Source organism: Jaculus jaculus, chromosome 2, assembly GCF_020740685.1.
Source record: "Jaculus jaculus isolate mJacJac1 chromosome 2, mJacJac1.mat.Y.cur, whole genome shotgun sequence".
Lineage (NCBI taxonomy): Eukaryota > Metazoa > Chordata > Mammalia > Rodentia > Dipodidae > Jaculus > Jaculus jaculus.
Window position 1 is genome coordinate 130,352,279 of NC_059103.1, and position 19,974 is coordinate 130,372,252.

Below are 19,974 nucleotides of genomic sequence, written 5' to 3' on the forward strand. Positions count from 1 at the left end.
AGAGTTAGAGAGGAGAGAGATAGAGGGGAGAGGGTGAGAGGGGAGGGAGGGAAGATGTAGGAGATTTGGGTCAGTCTTGATCCTATCCTCTCCAGTGTCTTGTGGTTCAGGTGTTTCCTGTAAGGGTCTAGTGAAGGTTCAGCCATTTGGTCTGCCTTTTAGAAAGTAGAATTTTATGGTACCATTGCCGTTTGGGTCTGGATTACTGTTTTCCACCCTTTGATTCCCTCCCCGCCCTCCCATCCATCTTATTGTCTAGTCCATGAGCTGCTTGCTGGGTATGTAAGGCATCTTGGGAAGATTCAGGTTAGGTGTTGCAGATGAGTGAGACTATGTGTTGATTTTTTTTGTGATTGGGTAAGTTCACTGAGAATGATCTGTTCCAGGTTCAACCATTTTCCTCAAATTTCTTTATGTCGTTTTTTCTTACTGCTGTATAGAATTCCATTGTGTAGATATACCACATCTTTGTTATCCATTCTTCTAATGATGGACATCTGGGTTGATTCCAGCTTTTAGCTATTACGAATTGAGGTGCTACAAACATGGTTGAGCAAATCTCTCTGGCTTTTGGTTTGAAGGTTTTAGGGTAGATGCCCAGTAATGGTATAACTGGGTCTGTTGGTATTTCTATAGTCAGCTTTTTCAAGAGTCTCCATATTGCTTTCCAAAGTGGTTGTACCATCCTGCATTCCCACCAACAGTGAATGAGTGTCCCTGCTTCTCCACATCCTCGCCAGCATTTATTTTCATTTGACCTCTTGATGTTGGCTATCCTTATTGGGGTAAGGTGGAATCTCATAGTTGTTTTAATTTGCATTTCTCTGATGATTAGGGATGATGAACATTTTCTTAGGTGTGTGTTTGCCATTTGTGTATCTCTTCCTCTGTGAATTGCCTGTTTAACTCTGTGCCCCAAGGAAGTAAAAGATCTATACAATGAAAATATAAAAACTCTCAAAAAGCAAATTGAGGAGGACTTGAAAAGATGGAAAGACCTCCCATGCTCCTGGATAGGCAGAATTAACATTGTGAAGATGACAATCCTACCAAAGGCAATATATAGATTTAATGCAATTCCAATTAAAATCCCTACAGTGTTCTTCACAGAGATAGAAAAAATGATCTCAAATTTCATATGGAAAGGCAGAAGGCCTCACATACCCAAACATATCCTCAGCAAAAGAAATACCTCTGGTGGCATCACCATACCTGATGTAAAGCTATATTACAAAGCCATAATAATAAAAACAGCATGGTACTGGCATAAAAACAGGAGTATAGACCAATGGAATAGACTTGAGGACCCGGATTTTGGGCCAAGCAACTATAGCTACTTGATATTCGACAAAGGTCCAAACAATATAGACTGGAAAAAAGATAGCATCTTCAACAAATGGTGCTGGACAAACTGGATAACCACATGCAGGAAACTAAAACTTGATCCACACATTTCACCATGCACAACACTCAAATCCAAATGGATCAAAGACCTCAACATAAGACCAGAAACTCGAAAACTACTGGAAGAAAATTTAGGAAGTACTTTCCATGATATAGGAATGGAAAAAGACTTCCTGAATAAAACCCCAGTGGCTCAAGTTCTTAAACAGTCACTCAACCATTGGGATCATATGAAGCTGAAGAGTTTCTTTACAGACAAGCATATAATAAGCAAAGCTAATAGAATACCCACAGAATGGGAGAAAATATTTGCAGGTTATCCAACTGATAGAGGCCTTATCTCTAGAATTTACAAAGAACTCAAAAGTCTAAACAATAAGTTGGGTGCATTTTAAGTCGACTTCAGTGACAGGCTCTTAGAAGCCTCTGGATCTCTGATTTAGTAGGTGTTGGTTTTCCTCAGTCTCTCTCCTTCGCCATTGTGCTGATGTCAGATTCACTGAGAAAGCAACACTCTTGCTCATTTCCCCAGTTCCTCTGTGGTTTCAGCTGGGTTTGGGGTGAAGTGCACTGGGTCGTTTATCTCCTCAGGTCCAACTCCAATTCCATGCCACGCTTATCTGCACACTGTCCAGTACAGGGAACCCAGGCCAGGGAACTGGGGGCCCAAAAGAAATTTTTTAGCACAAATTGGATGAACTGTTCTGTTCCACGGCTCCATGAAATGCTCCCAGTAAGACCCTGCATGCCCCAGCAACCCATGGCCAATGACTGAATCTCCTTCTACTACCTCTCCTTTCTGCCCAGCCTCACTGACATCTGCCCTTGTCCCCAACATCCCCTAAGCACACTCTCACTCACAACTTTGGCACTGGCCTGTACCTCTAGAGTACATATCAGACATCTTTGATCCTCACTGCCCACTTCCTTCTGGAGTTAGTTCAGATGTCACCTTCAGTGATTCATACCCTAGACTTTGCAAACTTCTCTTCCTTACCTTACACGTAAATGCCCTCTTTGACATGTCTTGGATGCCTTCTTCTCCTGTAAAGAGTTATTACACTCTACCATAAATTGTATGCCTCCAAAAGATATGAAGCTCCTAGCTCACAGTACCTGTGAAATTGACCTTATTTGAAAAGAGAGTATAAAAATTTTGTTATGTGGTTATTATAAGTAGGTGTTAATTCAACATTATTAGGGACTTATGTTATAGAAAAGAAAGAGAGAGAGAGAGGAAGGAAGGAAGGAAGGAAGGAAGGAAGGAAGGAAGGAAGGAAGGAAGGAAGGAAGGAAGGAAGGGAAAAGAAAGAAATAAAGGAAGAAAGAAAGAAAGAAAGAAAGAAAGAAAGAAAGAAAGAAAGAAAGAAAGAAAGAAAGAAAGAAGTGGTTTGGGGTCTGGAGAGATAGCTCAGTGGTTAAAGGCATGTTTTTGCAAAGCCTTAAGGCTCAAGTTTGCTTCTTCAGCACCCACGTAAATTCACATGTACGAAGTGGCAATGTATCTGGAGTTTGCTTTCAACAGCAGGAGGCCCTGGCACTCCCATCCTCACTCTCTCTGTGTCTGCTTCTTTCTCTCTGTTACTTTCTCTCAAATAAATAAAATATTTTTGTATAAAATATTAAGAGTGGGGTTCCAGAGATGGCTTAGTGATTAAGGAATTTGCCTGCAAAGTCAAAGGACCCAGGTTTGATTTTCCAGGACCTATATAAACCAGATGCACAAGGAAGTGCATGTATCTGGAATTCGTTTTCAGTGGCTGGAAGCTCTGGCACATCTCTTCTCTCCCTCCCTCCCTCTCTCTCTCTCATAAATAAATAAATAAAACATAAACATAAAAAATATGTTAAGAGTGGGTTGGGGGCTAGAGAGATGGCTTAGTGGTTAATCCCTTGCCTGTAAAGCCTAAGGACCCCAGTTTGAGGCTTGATTCCGCAGTACCCACGTTAGCCAGATGCACAAGAGGGCACATGCATCTGGAGTGCGTTTGCAGTGGCTGGAAGCCCTGGTGCCTCCATTCTCTCTCTCTCTCTCTCCCTCTCTCTCTCTCTCTCTCTCTCTCTCTCTCTAATAAATTTAAAAAATGAACAAAAAAAATTTTTTAAAGAGTGGATTGGACATATACATACCACCATGTGAAGATGAAGGCAAAATCATGGTGGTACTTCTATAAGCCAAGTATCCCAGAGTTTTCCAGAAAAAACACCAGAATCTGGGAATAAAATGTCTTCTAGTGAAGGGGAAATAGGAGAAAGCTAGGTTCTTTTAAACAGTTTCAGTTAGAAACAAAAGTCCAAAAGAGAGAACCAGAAGATGTCATCCCACATGTCAACCTGCCTTGGCATGAATAAAACTCAATAATGAAACTTGTGCGTGATCTAGATTCATCTACAACAGCTACGGTGCCCCTGATGCCCATAGTCTAACCTGCTGTCTATGTGGGCTGTCCTCTGGGGTCTGTCCTTCAAATCTACTCTGGGCCTGTTACCTGTGTAATCTCTCTAAACTCAGGATAACTATGGGTGTAACTCTCTTTCCTATTTATTTTTCTTCTAAATTTCTTTGTCTCTGTTTTGACACTTTCCCTCTATTATTCTTTCTTAAGCTATTACCATTTTCCCTTTTGACTTTCTTCCTTGGGGAAGCGCACGTCAGATGTCAGGTGCGTCACTTCTAAGTCTCCCTGCACAAGCTCTAGGTTCTGTCTTCCACGTGCTTGTGGCTCCATTCCCATCTTTTTCTAAAAGCCTCAGTTTCTCTTAAATGAGCTTTAAGGACTATGCTGTGTTTTCCGCATGAGTGCATGTTCCCTACTTTCTACATTCTCATGGCTCTGCTCTAGCCTTCTTCCTAGATCCCAATTCCCTTAAACGAATCCCATAGTTTGTGATTTCTTCCTAAATATATTGAATCATTCATAATTTACCTTTATTGAGTCTATTTTTATCAATTCTTTGTTAAAAAAATAGTACAGGAGCCAAAATGGGGATTCATAAATTTGGGGAACCCCTCCTAAATCATTGGGTGTGAAAATGGAGCTGATCCCGTCTCTCACTCACTCTCGCTCTCGCTCTCCCTCTCTCTGTCTCTCTGCTGGGGGAAAACATGGAGCACGTCTTCTTGCTGTCTTCAAAAGGAATCAAGCCTGCCCGCAGCTTGACCTTGGACTTCCAACCTTTGGAAATTTGAGACAACAAATATCTGTTGTCTATTCCACTTGCTTTGTAAGTGACAGTTCCAGAAAAAAAAAAAACCACATATATATGTCATTGCCTGTTTTTTTTAATTTATGTCTTCACCCCACCTGTTGCTCCTGAAAGTGAATTCTAGATAGGCAGATATTTGCTTAATTTTTCTATTCTATCTCCAGCATTTCTTTCAGCTTTCACCCCAATTTCCTGTCCTTTGACACTTTCTTGACTTTGCTGCTCTCTTTTCCTCTGCCTAGGATGCCCACCTGCCCTCTACCAGTTGGTGTGCCCATGTCACTTAAGATAGAATGTCATCCCTTCAGTGATAAGTCCTCTCTCCCTACCTTCTCTCCTCTTCCTTATACAGTGTGCCTGTTTGTCAGCAGTGACCTCCTTGAGCTGGACCTACATCCTATTCATCTCTGTCTCCCCAGAAGCTGGCCAGGTGTCCAGCCCATCAGAGGTCCTCATTCAGTGTTTGCAAGATGAATTTAATCTGCATTCTGCAGCTTTTGCTCCTACCACCCTTCCCTAGACTGCTAGCCATGGCAGAGTACAAAAGGATTAGAAAGGACTTTGCAGAGCAGAACTCAGATTAGAGCATTGGAGCACCAGGGACTGCGCCTCTCTGCAGATGCTTTGTCTCCATGCAGTCTCGTGAGAGTTTCTCACACTGACAATGTCGGCTATGTATCCAAACTGCTCAGCTAAGCCCTAGGACGCGTCTGCCAGCATACAGCTCTATCAACAGAGAGAGTGTGAGATCGTCTTTACATAAACTAAAGTGCAGAGCGTGCCTTTTGGGAGGACTGGCAGTGGTCTGAGTCAGCACTTCAGGTTGCAGGCTTGGATTCTGTTAAAGGTCCCATTTCCTCCCTACCTCTTCCTAGTAGGTGGGTGGGGAGAAGATGACATTCTTCCAAGGATCTTTGCAAAAAGCTGCTCATCCAAGCCAGTTCTAGAAACGAAGTATGCATTTAGAGTGGCCACCCTCCATTTAGCCTATTTGAATAGTCACATGGCTGTGGTCTGAAAAGCTTCCCAAAAATTTCGACTGAATGGAACATGTTAACCATGCCTCTTAGAAATCACTCACTATTAGTTCCAAGCAGGTTCCCTACTCCTGTCTGCTTCCTAAGAGACATTAAGCCTGCCATCTTGCAGGCTTTCTCCTAAAGGAACAGAGTGGGTCCTAGACAGCATAGGAAATGCTACACCCTCCTAAATAGCCTCCCTGATTCTGCCCACCATATGTAAACTAGCTGCAAATGTATAAGAATAAGTAAAATTTCAGAAACAGCCTGGTGTGGTGTCAGTTGCCTTTAATCCCAGCACTCAAGAGGCAGAGGTAAAAGGATCACTGAACTCAAGGCCAGCCTGAGACCACATGCTGAACTCCAGGTGGCCTGGGCTAGAGAGGGACCTTACCTTGAAAAAAAATTGAAAACTAGCAAACAAGAATAAAAAGAATAAAACATCACTTTTAATCCTATGCATGCATAACAGATTTGAAGTATACAGTGAGCTGAGAGCAGACATGGGTCATTAAGTGACAGGCACACATTAGGTGCCCACTCATTGCCAAGGATATGTTTTTCTTGAGCACATCCAAAAAAGGTGTACTGGGGCTTTATATTATGACTTAAAGTAAATCAAAAATAACTTGCCAGGCTGGAGAGATGTTTAGCAGTTAAGGCACTTGCCTGCAAAGCCTAAGAACTCATGTTCAAATCTCCAGGTCCCATATAGCCAGACACAGCAACACAAGCGTGCAATGTCACACATGCATCACAAAGGGGAGCACATGTCTGGTGTTTGTTAGCAATAGCTGAAGGCCCTGGCACACATGCTCTCTCAATAAATAAATTAAATAAATAAAAATAACTTACTGTGGGCTAGAGAGATGGCTTAGCAGTTAAGCGCTTGCCTGTGAAGCCTAAGGACCCCAGTTCGAGGTTCGATTCCCCAGGACTCACTTTAGCCAGATGCACAAGGAGGTGCACGCATCTGGAGTTCGTTTGCAGCAGTGGGAAGCCCTGGCGCACCCATTCTCTCCTTCTCTCTCTCTCTCTCTCTCTCTCTCTCTTTCTCTCGCACTCTCTCTCTCTCTGCCTCTTTCTCCCTCTGTCTGTTGCTGTCAAATAAATAAATGAACAAAAATTTTAAAAACTAACTTACAATCAGGTCTACATTACTGAAACATTATGTATACATACATATGTGTCTATATATATATGTGTGTGTGTGTTTACATATATCGTGACTATGATTCAAAAACTTTCCTTCAACCTTTTTAAAAGCTTCTGACTCAGTCTGTATTATATCACTTTGTTTTCCATGATTATATTCATTCGTATAACTTTTATTGACAAATTTTATATATGTATATATTGTATTTTGATCAAAATCCCCTTCCATTACTTTTCGGTCTCTCCTCCCCTTCTTCCATCCAGCCAGTTCTCTTATTTTCATACCCTCCCCTTTCTTGCCTTCCTTCATCATCCGTAAAAACATGTCAATGGACCTATTATTGCGCAAGAAACAACAGCCACTGTGAGGTCATGGACGCAATGGTCTCCTGATGTGCAGAATACAACAGAAAACTCTTACATTCTTTCCACCACCTTTTCTGCAATGTACTCTGAGCCTTGGAGGGTGTGATAGGGATATCTCATTTAACACCAAGAATGTAACAGTTTTTTCTCCTCAGCATTTTGATGAGTTCTGAGTCTCCCTTGTAGTTGTTAGCATCTATAAAAGCAAACTTCTCTGATCAAAAATGAAAGCAACTCAGGCTGGAGAGATGGCTTAGCAGTTAAGTGATTCGAGGCTCGATTCTCCAGGACCCACGTTAGCCAGATGCACAAGGGGGCGCATGCATCTGGAGTTTATTTGCAGTGGCTGGGAGCCCTGGTATGCCCATTCTCCCTCTCTCTCTCTCTCTCTCTCTCTCTCTCCCTCAATCTCTCCCCCCTCCCTCTCCCTGTCTCTCTCCCTCTCTGTCTGTTGCTCTCAAATAAATAAGTAAAAATAAACAAAGAAAAAAAATTTTAACTCTAAAATAAAGAAAGAAAAGTAAGCAACTCCATTGAGCAAAAAAGTAGTAGTAGCATCCCTTTGACCTTCCAAGCCATTAGGCCATCAGAGAAAGAGAACCAGCACCAGCACCAGCAAGCATGAGCTGACTCTGACAACGTCTTAGGGCTAGACTCAAGATCTGCCTCCCTGTGACCTCTCTTCCAGCAGGGCTGTGCCTGCTGGAGATGTAAGTAGGAAGCTTAATCTTAATCAAAATTACCTGAGGCTATTGGGTACTGGGCATTTACATTCAACCCCACCACAGGCTTTTGACAAGGTTTTCCATACCAGGCCTGAATGCCCTCCTGTGCCTCAAGCCTCAAGTCCAATCAGAGAGCAGTTGGTTACCCCATACTGGTCATGTCACTATTGTACTGGTGGGCTCATCTTTCCTGGCTGGCCAATTACATAGTTCACAGGATACACTGCTGGTTAAAACTGTTGATGATTGTTCTCCCAGTAACCTGCACAGTACTTTCCAGCTCACCAACAGGAGAAGGCTCCTACTTCAGTACCAGCTTGATTTCTCAGCGACGTGTAGCCAACACATGATGTGCTCTGTCATTGGCCTCCTTATATTCATTGTGGGCAATGCTTTAGCCATTGTATGGTCACTGAACCCCAGGTCCTTGAGCTACTACTGCTACTGCTATTGTTGTAGGACACAGACCATCATCCAGGTGCTTCTTAACATTTGGGTGGTCATTGTCATCTTTCAGATGACATCAGACATGTTCAAGAGGTATGGCCTCAGACAATCACTTTTCAAATCAAAGAAATCCAGGTAGCTTCTTTCCAAAGAAACCATGCACAATTTATGCGCTGTTTTACATGTAATTTTAGGAGATGGAAAAAGTTAATATTCTTCTATCACAGAACTGGCAAATTTTCTGGAAAAGCCTTATAACAAAAAATTTAAACTTGGCAGACTAAGAAGAAAACTAATTGCTACTATATAGGTGCTTACATAATAAGTAAGAAAACAAATACATACAAATTTTATTGACGAGACTTAAAATATACTAATAATTAAACATGATTTGAGAGGAAAATATAGTTCTACTCTCAATAAGAATGGAATTCAGGAAAAAAAAGAATGGAATTTAGGTGTGGAGAATGAACACTTCACTTAATTATGATTCAAAATAAATATTTTTGTATTTATATCATAATTACAATGAATTGCAGGGGTTTGTGAAAACCCTTCTTAACTGAAAGGTTTTTAGCAGTTATAGAATGTGGCCCCAAGGCAATGACTTTCTAACCTTTGCTCTCAAGTGCTAAAGACAAGATCTGGAATACCTTAAGGAGGGCTGCCAGAACTGCACAGGGGACTGACCACAGCTACAGGCTGCCCAAACGCTGGACATCAGTAGCAGGAAATAAGGCCATGCAACAGCCACACTGGAGTCTAGAAGGATTCTTGGTGCAACACAGATTCCCAGAGTGGGCCTGATTGGCTGCTGAATTGGGGCCACATTCCTGCTGCTCAGAGCTGTGTATACTAAATTCTATTAGCCTACATTTTATGACCTAAATAAAACCTTCTCAATAATCAGCAAGATTAGCAATGCATATGATAAGAAATCCTTTGCCTATTTGAAAATTGAAATGGATATCAATGGATAAAGCTTTTTAATGGATAAAATTATTTTTGTGGCCTATAGTTATCTTGTAATCGACACTTCCAGAAATATTTTTAAAAGCATCTTTAAAATTTACAAGAGCTTAGGCAAAATCACAATAAACTAATCAAGAGTCTGTGTTGGCAGGAATGTTTATATGGGAATTTTAGCTTTGTCTTCACATGCTCTTTTTCTCCTTAAAACATTCCATAGCAACAGTCAATCATCGAAGAAATACAATGCTGCGGAACATTTTAGGTCTATAATGTGTGAAAAGCTTAGGCCACTAAGAAGTGCCATAAATGCATTTCATTGTCGGCTGGAGCCCATCATTCCATTTTAGTAATGGTTAAATAAATAAATAAATGAAACTCCCATGGCTGTCTAGCTGGGCTTCACAATTGGAGGGTCAAACTTGAGGCAAGTTCTCCACCTAGTGGACATTTTGAAAATTTGTAATAAAATTAAAATGGACAAGTAAATGTGCTAAGACAAAGATGAAGAGAGAGAGATAGGGAGAGGGAGGGAGGGAAGATGTAGAAGATTAAGGTTAGCCACCAAAGGTCAGTGGGAAGACCCTACTGCTGAAGACTCCATATGCAGTTGACACGTAAAATGGAATGACATGGCTGGAAGCCAGGAGAGAGTCAGTCCCCAGACAGTCAGCGCATCTAGTGCCAGAAGGTGCTACATGGGCGGCTGGGGAAAAATAACCACTATCTGTCCAAGCAACTCATGATCTAACCTAATTAGCAGCAAATAACCTGTTGTGATGCTCACACAAGTGCAATAGTGGTACACAGCCATGGTGGGGAACCAACTGCTCTTGATTTGGCTAACTGATCCCCTCAGTGGTATGGGACCCATAGCTGGAGCTGAGAAACAAGTCAGAACCATATCCAAACATAAGCCCTCTCTCCAATATTAAGCTACTATCAATCATGGGGTACAAGAGGGCCTACACCTATTAAATTCTCTATTTAAAAAAAAAGTAAGGGTTATCTCATTTGTTCTGGTGCTAACTTACTCTCCGTTGGAGAATCTGCTTCTCTTTTTCAGATAGATGCAGATCCTAAGGAGAGAGCCAGCCCATCATACCTCAAAAGGGCTCCGGTTGAAATTAAGAAAAACTGGCAAAACAAGCAAGGGTGCTGTTTTCCTGATAAACCAGATACCAGCACAAGGGAGAAAGAGATCAACACAGAGAAAAATCAACTCCTACCAAATCAGAGAGCCAGAGCCTCAGAGGCCCCCAACACCTCATCACTGAAGCAGACCAAAAATGAACCCAACATGGCCCAGGGAAATTTTGCGGAAGAGGTGGCGGAAAGAATGTCAGAGCCACATGTTGGGTCATGATATGCAGAGACATTTATTTTACCCATAACTGTGGGCTAACTCCACAATGCACGACCCATTTACCTCAACAAGGAGGGCCAGGAGGAGGGGGTAGGTCACGGATGAGCCTAATAATGGTACCAAACTGATTGTATTTGCTGAATGCAAAACTAATTAATAAAAAAAAATTTTTAAAGATGAAGAGAGACAGAAAGTAGTGGTAGCTATTTGTGCATTGCTGACGTCACACTAGGTGTTGTTCTTTCCTAGGTCCCTTTGCCTGACTCAGGGTCAGGTTCCCTGGGAAGGGCTATAGGCAGATGCTTGTCAGGCAGTGCTCAGCTGAGGACCCCTCGGGAGGTGAGGAAGAAAGAGTATAGCTTTGGTGAGGACATTTGAAAAGTGACACAGTGGCATTATGACCCATATGCTGCAAGCAGCCACCTGAGGGGAAAGAACCATGCCATGGCTCAGTATGTTTTGGATGGGCACTCACAGCACAGGGCCCTGGTGAGCGGGTACCCATGAACCACCCCCAGTCTTTCACACAGCTGTTCATCCACAGAGATAGCAACCCAGTCCGGATTGGCCAGTGACGAGGCTGGCTGATCCTGAATGAGCCAGCGTCTTATGGAGTGTTTCAGGCCTCGTGCATGACAGTTGCTTCTAGGTAGGTGCTAACATAAGAAACAAAAACTTTTACCTATTATCTCCCCACTGTATCAGTCTAAAACTTGCTTGCCCCTTTCTACTTGCAATCAGCCAAGCCATCTGCTTCTGCTTGTGACTCTGTGTGCCGTCCTCCTGATAGAGCAGGTGAATGATTGGATATACCACCCGGCCCACCGCCTCATGGATTCCCCTCCCCTGTCTGTTAGGGAGAGGGTGAGTGAGACCAGAGTGCAACAGCAGTCTCGTCAGTTTGCATCTGATTCCAAGCTGGCCCATGCATGAACTAACATTGGCTCCCATCCTCTCCCAGCTGGTCACAGGGACTCCTCCTGAAGGAAGAAGCCCCAGATTACGAGCAAGAGGAAGAACGGAAAGACGAATGTCCCGTGAGTGTAGTGCTCAACTCCAAGTGGGAGGTGATAAATAGGAGCCATGAGAATATTCTTCAAAATGATAAGAAACACTTGGGAAGGAGGAAATATGCTCAGCTGTGTCTCAGACACACCTGGAGGAAGGAAGTGGAGGAGGTCTGTAACACTCCCCGGTCATCTTCCACTCCCCAGGCTTTCTTGCGTCCTCCCTACTCTGCTCCTCCTGGCTGGAGTTCTGAGCACTAAAATGTCACCAAAGCTCAATTCCCCACCACTTCTCTTTCATTTCTCCATAGTAGATGTCACTGGTCTCGTGTTTTTCAGCGTGTTCTCTCTGTTTATAAGTCCAGATTTACATATCTAGCCCACACCTTGTACATCTGTCTACCAGTACTTACATCCAGATGACCAATGGGCAATACACAACTGAGGTGTCCACAACTAGGCTTCTGCAGCTCTGCCAGCCATATGTTTCCCAGGTGCTCAGACTGCTGGAGACAGTTCCGTGGTGCTGGAACAAATATCCAAGCCAGACACAATTTATGGGAGGAAATTTATTTCAGGCTTACAGATACAGGCTAAGTTTCATCAATGGCAGAAGAAGCTGTTTACTTCCATAAAGCCAAGCAGAAGGAAACAACAGAAACAAACAAAACACCAACACCAGAGCATGCACATGCATGTGCGTGCACACGCACACACACACGCACACGCACACACACACACACACGCACACACACACACACACACACCATCAAACACAAACCCTGCAGGCAAACAGAACCCCCAGAGCTCAGACCTCTCCTGAATACCTTTGGGCTGAAATTCTGATCCACCACGGACACATGCCCCCCCATTCCCCACCCCAACAGGAGGAGTCAGCCTGCTAGGGGCTAAAGCTGGAAACTCAATTTTAATAAAACACCTGAGTCTATGGGGGAACCTACATTCAATCTACCACACACACTTATGGAGAGCTGCATGTGAGGAGACACTGCATTCATGCACAGGGCAGAGCCACAACCCATAGGAGCCATGACATAAGCACAGCCATGTCTTCCTCTAACTTAACTGGAAGAGAATGGAGCGGGACACAGGCCCTCCTTAGTTCCTCGTTATGGGTTGTTTGTGCAAGCCTAACCTTGTGCAGTGAACATTGCATGTGGAACATCAAACTACAGCTTCCTCATTCCTGTATCACCTAGCCACTCCCCCTCACCCATCTCATGACGTTTCCCATGTTTGGAAGAAAAGCCAAATTTAGCTGATGATGTGTGAAGCCTTCCACTTGTGTATAAATAAACCAGCACTGGTTAGGCAGGGCTGCAGTTTCTCCATCAGAGCCTGAAGGTCACCCAATCCCACCTTTCACTATTACTTGTGCCTGTCTGTCTTTCTGTCTGTCTGTCTGTCTGTCTTGATTTTTAATCCTCACGTCACCCCAACAGATTTCTAACACACTGGTTATGGCACACACCTCTCATTCATAAGCAAATCCTGCTAGCCATATCTTTAAGGCATGCTGAGAATCCAACCACCACTCAGTGGTTGAAGCCACTACAAGTCTGAATAGGTCCTGTGTTCCTTCCATCTGTCCTCCAGACTGCCGCTAGAATCCTGCTGTTAAGTAAAAGTCAGGCTGTCATTTTTCCACTTGTATCCCTCTGCTGCTTCACTGACAGACTTCCAGGAATAACCTGGACTGACAAGCTATTCCAGAGGAATACAGTGAACCACTCACACTGTCCCTGCTTCCTGGGGTGCTCTGCCCCAGAAATCTGCGGATTACCTGCCACACATCTTACAGATCTGTGTTCACATATCATCTTTGCAGAAAGTGTTTCCCTGTGATACCTAATTCCTCATTGAAAAAAAAAAAATGACCTTCTTTGTTCTCTCCCATAGTGGGTTAAATAATGATTGTCAATATATACATATAGATAATCCTGGAACTCTGTGACTGTGTCCTTGTTTGAGAAGAGGTTATGATTATGAGTTTTGAAATGTGATTTCCTTGGCTGCTATAGTCTGATCTCCTAAAGACCCATATTTTCAACACTTGGTTCCCTCCTTGGTGCTACTGGGAGGTCTTTAGGTCATGGAGAGCATGCTATGGAGAGAGATGGTGGAACGTTGTTCCCTTCGCTCTCTGTCAGGTCCTATCCATGAAGTTTTTCTCTACCACATGGATCCTCTATAATGCCTCACTTCATGCCAAAAAACTACCAACCAATCACAGATTAAAGCTTCTAAAACTCTAAGCCAAAAATAAAACTTTCTCTTCATAACTCAGCTGTTTGTGGCATTTATCATAGTAACAGCAACTGAGAACCTTAGCTTATCCAGGGAGGCCTAAGCCCAAAGACAAGTGTCCTTAGGAGAAGACACAGAGGAGGGCACAGTGCTGGTCTGCAAGCCTGTAAGCCCTGCTGCTCTGGAGGGCGAGGCAAGAGGATTCTAAGTTCAAGGCTTGCCTTGTCTACTTGGTGAGTTCAAGGAAAACCTGGCCAACTTAGTGAGGGTCTACCTCAAAAATAAAAACTAGGGCTGGAGACACAGCCTAATGTTTAAGACACTTTCCTGTAAAGCCAAAGTACCCAGGTTCAACTCCCCAGAACCTACGTAAGGCAGATGCATAAGGTGGTGTATGCATCTGGAGTCTGTTTGCAGTGGCTGGGGGCCCTGGTGGGCCCATTCTCTCTATATATCTGCCTCTTTCTCTATTTATCTCAAATAAATAAATAAAAATAAAATATTTGGGCTGGAGAGATGGCTTAGCAGTTAATGCACTTGTCTGTGAAGCCTAAGAACTCTCACTTGAATCCTCTAGATCCCACGTATTGCCAGACATGACACAAGCACGCAACGCCACGCATGCCCACAAGGGAGCACACTTGTGTGGAGTTCACTGGAAGAGGCTGAAAGGTACCCATTCTTTCTCTCTGCCTCTTTCTCTCCCTCTCTGTCTCTCAAAAATAATCATAAAAAATATTAAATTAAAAATAACATATTTAAAAATAAATAAATAATAAAGACCTAGAGGAATAATTTAATACTACAACATTTACCTACCACACACAAGGATCTAAGTTAAATTCTTGTTACCACAAAAGAGAAAAGGAAAAACATAGAGAAAAGAGGAGAAACATGAAGAAGGTTATATAAAGATTCATTGCCATCAAATATAACATTACGTACCATGATTATTGACTTTGTGTCCTACTAATTTTATATGCTAAAGAAGACAGACAGATATTTGTTATTGTTTTTATTTGAGGAAGGGTCTTAAACAGACTATAGCCCAAACTGGCCTTGATCTCATGGAAGTCCTCTTACCTGGGACTCCTGAATACCGGGACTAAAGGGTTTTGTTCAGTGCTGTATTCTACGTATCTGGAACAGAGCCTTGTACATAGCAAGTATTTAATAAATACTTGTTGATTAACCAACAACTACTGGGAGTGGAGCTATTAATAAAAACAAGGACAGATTCATGGCCTCACAGTACTGACACTACCTACAAAAAACCTTCAGAATAGGAGGAAAAATGAAGGTATCAAAATAGAAGAGAGACTTATTGGAAAGAAAAAAGGTTTCAGCAGATGGTGAATTTGGGAGTGGGAAATAGGTATTATGGAAGGGAATTATCATGCATGGTGTGGTAGTCTGATTCAGGTGTCTCTCATAAACTTAGGTGTTCTGAATGCTAGGTTCCCAGCTGATGGAAATTTAGGAACTAATGCCTCCTGGAGGCAGTGTATTGTTGGAGGCAGGCTTATGGGTATTACAGCCAGTTTCCTCTTGGCAAAGTTTGGCACACTTGCCTGTTGCTGTTCTCCACCTGATGTTGGCTGGGAGGTGATATTCACCCTCTGCTCATGCCATTGTTTTCCCCTGCCATCCTGAAGCTTTCCCTTGACTCTGTAAGCCAAAATAAACCTTTTTTTCCCACAAGCTGCTCTTCGTCAGGTGATTTCTGCCAGTATGCGAACCTGACTGCAACAGTAAAGTTGGTACCAGAGGAGTGGGATATTTACTGCTAGACACCTGACTGTGTAGCTTTTGGCCTTTTGGAATGCTTTGCAAGAGGAATGTGGAAGGATTTGAAACCTTGGCCTAAGAGACATCTTGCAGTGCTGTAAGTACAGCTTGATGAGCCATTGTCATCAGAGTTGAAAGACCTGAATGAAGTAAGAAATATGGACTTTGAGGTTTGGCTTGTGAGGATGAGAAAGAGCTTTTCCTGGACTTGGCTAGAAGCAGGTTGTATGAGGAGCTTGCTGTTATGTCCATGTCCTGTGAACTTGTGCAGGTTTGCTTTACATAGTAATAGACTGGTGTGAACAGAGAAATATAGCACAGGAAAAATGAAATCTTTGGGCAAAAACTGATGCTTGTTCAGCTGCAATTGCATGAGAGATCACAACTATTAAGATTGGGCTGGCTGACCTGCACTGGGACAACAGAAAGAAAGCAGTCTTTTTTTTTTTTTTTTTTTGACTTTACTGTATTCTGTAAGTTTGAGAGTTAAACACACAGCCACAGAAGCTTTGCAGTACTGAGCAGTTTTACAGCAAACACGGATCCCCGCGGTCATCTCTACGTGACCCTGGTGGCAGAAGTACTGTGAGCGCAGTCTGTCCGTCCTTGCGGCCTGTCTGGTCAGCGTGAGCTCATGTCGGAGCACAGCAGGGTGGCCCCGGGGAACCACCCTAGCAGTGGTTGGTGAATGGTTGTGCATAGAACTGACTTGAAGGCTCACACGAAAGCAGTCTTTTGAAGGGGACTGAATTCTGAAGGAATGTCCTATTCTTCAAAGTTTGCTTGATTCCCCCATGGATTAACAAATTAGCACCCCACCTTGCATTATGGAGTATAGCAAATGCAAGAAAGAGAGGGTCATTGAATTTGAAACATGGTCTTATATTTTGGAAATGGCCATGGGCAGTATGTAACAGGCTTGTTCAATTACCTGCACATACGCCCAGAGGAGCCATGAGGATGAACTGTGTTTGCAGTGGAGACCCAGTACAGATGCCAGGCCCATGAGATGGCTGCTAAGGAGAGCTGCTGGGCCCAGATGAAGTTTTCCAGGACTGTGAGTAGCCTAGCTAGAGGGCCAGAATTGCAACTCCAGAGACTTTGTTGCTGGTTAGATTTATCAGACTTGGAGACTTGTCATTGACTAGAGTTGCTGGTCTTGGATCTACAGAGTTTGATGTTTGCCCTGTTTGAACCATGTATTGGTTGAATATTTCTTTGCTATGCCCAGTGCCATCTTTTGCAGTTTATTCTGTCCCATTATGGGTTTGGAGGGAATTTTTTGGTATTATGGCTCATTTAAAAGATCTTAGAAGACTTCTGGTTAAGATGGAGGCATAGGAACCACGACAAAGCAGCCTAGGGGAGAAAAGGCCAAAAAAATAAACCCACCAGCAAAATACACACTTTTACTAAAAAGTGAGGTGTATAAGAAATTAAAACGGCAGCAGAGAAGTAGGAGAGATCCAGAGCATCTAGAGCCCATACAGACAGGCAGAAGTGGCTGCAGCAGTGGCGGCACCTGGTCTGCAGGGCAACAGCTGCCAGGCTTGGCTTGAGCTGCAGGAAAAGCCAGGTGAGGGGATTTTCCACTTGCAAACTCAAGAAATGTGAAGGGACAACCGCAGTAAACAATGGAGGAGCAGATCATGAGGGAGAGGATCATGTGGACCTAGTGAGAGAACTAGAGCCACCATTGACAGCCTTCCCTCCCCCACCACCAGTGCAAGCGCCAGCAAGCACCCGAGACCAACAGAAGGGAGAACAAAGTACCCAGCACCAGCGAACAGAGCAGTGACCCAGCAACCTAGGCAGCCTACTTGAACCCACAGTGCACCAAAGAGGGACCCAAGCAGGAGCGCAGCATAACTGAGACCAAAATTATCCCAAAAGGTAACTGGGATTACACCACGTCAGTACCCGCATAATAAACCTGGTATATAGGCCTGAACTGGAAGTGCTAATTGCACTTTCCATATCAGGATAAATTACATGTTAAATCTGATGGAAGGTCAGATTTGCCATTCTTAAATAAGCTACATTTGTGGCTTGTTATTTGTTGCTTCTTGATTTATAGTGGCTTTCTCTCTGTTATACATTACAGAAGGGTCTCACTTGGTCACAAGCTGACTTGGAACCCTCAACTGACCAGAAATATTAACCTCTTTGTTGTCAGGATTAAGGGTGTAGGTGGGGTACCACACACCCTAAGGGACAGTTAGAGGATCTGGTTGTCATAATACCTACTCTTATATAAATATTCTGTGTGCTGGTTTTCGTAGAATGTGTACATTGTTTAGTTAAATTTTAGAATATGCCTGTGTTTTGTTCCACTCAGCCTACTTGAATACTCTCATAGCAGGCAAACCCAACACCTAGGATCACTTTTGGGATACTCTGAGAGTCTTGTGAGCCACATCTAGCACATTAATCTCCTACCCTGAAGATATATAACATCAGATTGATTGATACATCTAATAATACTGCAGCTAGCTAGAAAGTCCAAGCAACAAATTAATCCAAGATGCAAAAATATATACATTACAACACAAGAAACACCAAAAATCAAGACAATATAAATCCACCAAAAAGTATTAATGCATCAGAAATGACCTCCAGTGAGAACAAGTTTGAGGAAATGCCTGAGAAAAATTTCAAAAGAATGATTATAAATATGTCCAAAGAATTCAAATAAGAAATCAAAGGAATGAAAAAGGAAATCAAAGTTATAAAAGAAGACACAGGACACTAATTTAATGAAATAAAGAGTTCAACAAAAGACATAAATAAGGAAATAGAAATAATAAAGAAAAACCAGCCAGAATTACTAGCAATGAAGAACAAAGTTAATGAAATTAAAAAAAAACTCTGTAAAAAATCTCACCAGTTGAATGGATGAAGGAGAGGACAGAATATCTAAGCTAGAAGACCAGGTGGCAGATCTAATACAGGCCAACAAAGAGAAAGACAAACTAATAGAAAAGTATGAGTGTGAATATCAAGATATTTGGAACACTATGAAAAGATCAAACATAAGGATTCAGAGTATAGTAGAAGAAGAAGAATTTCACTCCAAAGGCATAGTAGGCATCTTCAACAAAATCATAGAAGAAAACTTCCCCCAAATTGGGAAAGAGGTGCCAATACAGATACAGGAATCCTTTAGAACCCCAGCCAGACAAAACCTGGAAAGAACTTCTCATTGCCATATTATAATCAAACTACAAAACACACAGCCAAAGAAAAAATATTGAAAGAAGTTAGAGAGAAAAATCAAGTTACCTACAAAGGCAAGCCTATCAGGATCATAGCAGATTACTCAACGCAAACTTAAAAAGCCAGAAGGGCCTGGAGTGATGTATTCCAAGTTCTGAAAGATAACAAATTTCAACCAAGGTTACTTTATTCTGTAAATCTATCCATTCAAATAGATGGAGAAATATGGACATTCCATGACAAAAGCAGGCTAAAGGAGTATTTGAAGACAAACCAGCTCTACAGAAAATACTTGAAAGAATCCTCCATGCTGAAGAGAAAGAAAAGCACACATATAAGGAACCTGAAAAAAAAAAAAGAACAATATTCAAATACTAGTTAACACAAGAAAGCAAAGGTAAAACTGGAAGAACTACAAAAAAACTGACAAAAATAAATACACATCTTTCAATAATATCTCTTAATATCAATGGCCTCAATGCCCCAACCAAAAGACATAGGTTCACAAACTGGGTTAAAAAGCAGAATCCTTCAATTTGTTGACTCCAAAAAACCCACCTTTCTACAAAGGATTGACACTATCTTAGGGTGAAAGGTTGGAAAAAGGTGTTTCAAGCAAATGGGCCTAGAAAACAAGCAGGGATTGCTATCCTAATATCTGACAAGGTAGACTTCAGTCCAACGTTAGTCAAGAAAGATAAGGAAGGTCACTTTATATTGATTAAGGGCACACTCCAACAGGAGGACCTTACAATTCTATACATATATGCACCTAACATGGGGGCTCCCAAATTCATCAAACAAACACTATTAGAACTAAGGTGACAGATAACACCAAACACAGTGGTAGTGGGTGACTCCAGCACCCCACTCTCATTAATTGACAGTTCATCCCAGGAAAAAATAAACAGAGAGGCATCTGGATTAACCTAGGTCATAGAAGAAATGGACCTAACAGATAGATGCAGGACGTTTCATCCAAATGCTACAGAATATACATTCTTTTCAGCAGCACATGGAACATTCTCTAAAATAGA

At 42.4% G+C, this 19,974-nt stretch overlaps 1 pseudogene; it reads left to right on the top strand.

The window, feature by feature from the left end:
- Positions 1-19,974, top strand: part of LOC123458693 — an 81,369-nt pseudogene that overhangs the window by 43,743 nt on the left and 17,652 nt on the right.